This window comes from Euprymna scolopes, chromosome 36 (assembly GCF_053919585.1).
Source record: "Euprymna scolopes isolate OS-2025 chromosome 36, ASM5391958v1, whole genome shotgun sequence".
Lineage (NCBI taxonomy): Eukaryota > Metazoa > Mollusca > Cephalopoda > Sepiida > Sepiolidae > Euprymna > Euprymna scolopes.
The window spans coordinates 60,904,994-60,910,444 of record NC_136517.1 but is presented as its reverse complement, the minus strand read 5'-3'; positions in this window follow the sequence as shown (position 1 = coordinate 60,910,444).

Genomic DNA, 5,451 nt, shown 5'->3' with positions numbered 1-5,451 from the left:
ATACATGGTACTGAGAGTTGGGAAAACTTTTGTAATCAGTTTTCGGCCAGTAATGTGACTGTTAAGGGGTCAAAGTTCAACTATTTGACCTTTGAGAACTCTAGAAAACCCCTCCGCCAATTTAGGGTCTAAACACTTGAAATTTTAGATATATGTTCCTTGGACATGGATCTAACTTAATAACTTGATTTGAGCCCAAAACAATAAATATTAAGAGGTTATAAGAGTGGTCAAAGTTTGAAAAAATTTGACCTCTGCGGTCTCTACCAAATTACTTAGACAATTTCTGGTCTAAATATTTGAAAATTTACATAAAGGGTATTCAGAGATAGGGAAAGCTTTTTAATTGGTTTGGGTCGAAATTTTTTAGTTACCAATACATAAATGTAAAATGCTTGCATGTCTGCCTAAAACTTTTGACGGAGCCGACGGATTTTCTCAAGATCAGTATCGTTTTTAAATTCGACTTTTCAGATGACAAATATCGAAAAATTGGCTAAAAACATTAACTGGGCACTTTTCTACAAGGAGGGGTCGCTTTTTTCGCCGATATTGTCGAAAGTCATCCCCTCTTTTCAACTGTCTAGCCGTAATTTCAACCTAGACCACTTCCAGTTTGGCGGTAGTCGTAACAGCAAAGACGTCACGTTTTTTCCCATTCTTTTCCTCCTTCGGGCAACGCTGGGCTGAAATTCTAGTATATATATATATATATATATATATATATATATATATATATATATATATACAAAAAATATATATATATACAAAAAATATATACATATATATATACATACATATATATGCATACATATATATATATACATCCATTCATAGATATGCATATATATACATTCATTCATATATATACATACATATATATGTATACATTCATTCATATATATATATATATATATATATATATATATATATACATTCATTCATATATATACATACGTATATATATACATTCATTCATATATATATACATACGTATATATACATTCATTCATATATATATATATATATATATATATATATATATATATATATATATATATATATGTATGTATGACTACTTTATTTAATCACATAAATTAATATACGAAAATGTAATTTAATGTGTAAATTTTCAGTATTTACTTCAACACTGCTCAAGACATAGGTAGAGCTAGGTAGTAAGTTATTGCCATATATATTTTTATAACTTACTATATATATATATATCGTCGATTGTGTTAAATGGGATTATTTTGTCATCGGAGAAGAAAGAGATAGAGACAGCAGGAAAAAAAGGGAAGAAAAAAAGAAAAGGAAATGAGTGGCATAAAGCCATCTTTTTTGAAGCCGAACATCGGAGGAAAGTACAGGAGTATATATTCAATCGCTTGATTTTATTTTTGAATCCTATATATATATATATATATATATATATATATATATATATATATATATATATATATATGTGTGTGTGTGTGTGTGTGTGTGTGTGTGTGTGTATAAAAAGAAAGAAGGGAGAAAGAGAAACATATATAAAAAAAGGAGTGAAAAGAAGAAAATAGAATTTCTCCCCTTTTAAAGACACTGTCGCTTTACCAATCATTTTACTCTCAAATATGCGTTCTGTTTGAACTAGTGTGATTTTGCGTCATTCACAATCTTCTCGATCCCATGAAAGGAAATAGATGGAAAAAAAAAAATTTTTTTAAAGAAAGAAAAAGAATTCTCACTGTAAAAAACATTGTTGTTTACTGAGCGTTTTTGTCTTAAATATGTGTTTATGTTTTTCTTTCTTTCTTCAGATAATGATTTTCTCGTGTTCAACTTTTGCAACTGCGACAATTCTCATGCTGGTCGTGTAACATGCATCTCATTTTCAGTCGCTTTTATTCTTCTTTCGGTGTTGAAAACATACCTCTTTTCCTACTAAGAAAAAAGAGGGTTGGCTCTGCATTACAAGAATTCGAACCGTTTGTTTGAAAGTGGGTCCGTAGATCATAAACAGGGTTCAATCACCAGGGGTCACTAAGATACTTGTAATGCAGAACCAACCCTCTTTTTCCTAGTAGGAAAAGAAGCATGTTCTCAACACCCAAAGAAGGTCGCAGGTTGCAACGACCGAAACGTTGTGCTAATAACACTCAAGATGAAAATAATAGTTCGATTAATCAACGTTCATCACAAGCATTCACATCACATCAAAAATTCAGAATTCCTTTTATTTTTGTTATTATGTTCAAGAAAAATAAAAATACCCCCTCCCCCCTCCCAAATATATGAACTATATTTTCCCGCGTTCACGTGTCCTCATTCCATTATCTTTTGTATATCCCCCCATGCATATATCTGTTACATTTTTATTTTGGTTCATATGCTTTACTTTCCGTATTTTGTCTCTTTATTGAACTTAATTTCGAACGTTTTGATATTCGTACGAAATTACCTTTGGAATGACGCCACTGAATCCAACGCAAAAATCTTCCTTTTCGAATCCTGCCGCCAAGGAGAGTGGGCGTGTGCTTCATTGTCTGCCCTGCCGTGGACAAGGATTCCTGAGCCTTTCCTTCTAGAAGTACAACCCGGCAAGAAGAAAGCACTGTCGTGATGAGGTAAACACTTCCTTAAAACTTTTTATATACGCAGCGATGGTACATGAGTATTTTGAAGAAAAGAAATTTGGAGTAATTTCAAAGCCTTTAAACTAACAGTAAAAAAGGCAAATCTTAAAACTTGTAAGTCCTTCCTCAAAAATGTATTGAATTTATTTTGTGTATGTTTTGAAAGCACTCATTCTTAATTTTCATTTTAATGATAGTTGTTCGTTGTAGCGACGTAATGTTTCTGAAAAATTATTATTTTTTAATTGTTACAATCTACGATGCTTTATTTTCATAAAAAATTTAAATTTATGCATATTTTATTTTTTAGTATTTAAAACTATAACTTTAGTAAAGGTGTTTTTTGTTTAATTAGTTTTGTAAAATTTTTAAAATGATAATGGGTTCATTATATTCCGTGATCGTTATTTAATAAATTCTGAAAATTTCATTAAAATTGGTTGATTTCCTGAAAAATATTATTCGTTAAAAAAATATATTGTTGTTCGTTTTGATTAAAAAATATATTTATTTTTTGTTCGTTTTAATTTAAAAAATATTTCTCGTTTATTTTTAAGTTGATTGTTTCAAACTTGTTTATTGCCTAAATTCATATTTCATGAAAAGAAAGAAACTAAGAAGTGGCGGGAAATCTTAGCTTGATTGCTGAACATCATCAGGTTTCTCACCAAACAGAATATGGCATTACGAGGTCACCGGGAAGACATCCATGATGATGAAAGAGGTCATTCCGTGAACATTTGGTGAAAGTTTACTTGGGAAAGAAAATCGCTACTTCTTATGTCACCAGAACTTCCAAATGAATTTGTGAACATTTTGGCAAAGCAGACGAGAAAGAAAATCATCGATCAAGAAAAGCAAGTATTTTTGCATAATCTTTGATAACACTCTTGATGTATCCCACAAGGACAAGATAAGTGAGGTGTTGCGCTACGTAAAAATTGACGAAAATGAAGTGGAGGTGGAGAATTCATTTCTCCGCTTCAGCAAGACAAAAGGTAAAAGCGCGGAGGGCATTTCTAAACTGAATTTGAGGGAACTGTAGAACGATGGGATTCAGATTGGTGACTGTATTGGCCAGGCATTTGACAATGCTGCTGTTATGGCAGGCCACCGATTGGGTGTACAGAAATGCATCTCCGAAATCAACCAATAAGCTCTATTTGTCCCATCCATAGCCTCGAGCCCCTCAAGAGGCATAGGCCATCACCAACTTTGTAGATGCTTTTGTAGTGAGGAATTCTTTTTTCAGGATGAGGGTGCTGGTTCCATGCCCAACCTTCCGAGAAGGTACAAAGTGCCTAGCCTTCCCAAATGGTCACGCATCTGGTACTGCCCAGGCTCAACGTTGCTTAACTTTGGTGATCTAGCGCGGATCAGTGTGTCAACATGATTGTGCTGTACAAAATAGAAAGCTCTATTTGTGCCATGCACAAACCATTCACTAAATCTGGCTTGTGTATGTGAAGCTTCTGTAATGGTTCACCCTGTTACATTTTTTAGCACACTGGATCCATTATTCTCGTTCTTTTCTGTATCTACACACCCCTGAGATGTCTTGATTCAGTTGACCGGTCTAAATATGAGGGGTGTGCAATAAGTAATGCCTCTGACCCACTTCCAGTTGTCTGATCTAGCTGCAATTTTGCATGTGTAATAATTTATATCTCTACGGGTTATGTGGCAAATTACAGCTCAGAACTAATTGTGGTTTCTGTTTTACAGGTGTTTGAACTGAGTCAGGTGTGAAATGGAGCCTGTTGAATGTCGAGCAGTGATCCGGTTTCTGTATTTGAAAGGACGCACACCATAGGAGACTTTTGATGAAATGAAAGAAACTTATGGTGATAATGCCCCATCATATGACTTTGTAAAACGCTGGAATTGTGAATTCAAACATGGCCGGAAGTCTGTGGAAACAGCTCCCAGACCTGGTCGCGCCCCCTTCTGCCATTGATGAGGCATTTGTCCGTCAAGTTGAGGCTGCCATTTTGGAAGATTGGCGAATTTCTATTTGCCAAATAGCCCAAGATGTCAAGATAGTACAGGGTCTGTGGAGACTATCATTCATGACCATTTGCATATGCATAAGGTGTCTGCCAGATGGATTCTCAGGTTGATCACACCATTCCAGAAGTGAGAATGCGTCGAGTGCTCGAGTATGAATTTGGAGATGTGCCAAGAAGATGAGTCAAAGTTTTTCAAAAGACTGATTACACAGGATGAAACCTGGGTCCATCACTATGATTCAGAGACCAAAGCCCAGTCAATGCAGTGGAAGCACTTGGATTCACCACCTCCAAAGAAGGCAAGGGTGCAGCCCTCTGCTGGCAAGGTCATGCTCACAGTCTTATGGGACCAGGACGGAGTAGTGATGACAGATTTCCTGGCAAAGGGTACCACAATTACAGGAGCCTATTATGCTTCACTTTTGAGGAAATTAAAGCAAGCTATCAAAATCAAGAGGCGGGGTAAGATCAGCAAAGGTACCCTCCTCCTGCAGGACAACGCTCCCGTCCATAACTCGCCAGATCAGAAGTACGGGCATGTGGTTATGAAATCTTCCCCATCCTCCCTACTTTCCTGACCTTTCACTCTCTGACTTTCACCTCTTCCCAGCCATGACGTTGTTTTTGAAAGGAAAGCGTTTCCCAGATGATGCAGCCTTGATTTCTGAAGTCACGTCATGGTTGGAGGACCAACCTGAGGTGTTCTACAAAAACGGTCTCCAGAGCTGCATGAAATGATGGGAGAAATGCATAACTCCAGGTGGTTCCTATGTAGAGAAAGACTAAATACTGTGCCAAGTTTCGTTGCTCTACTGCTATGGGAA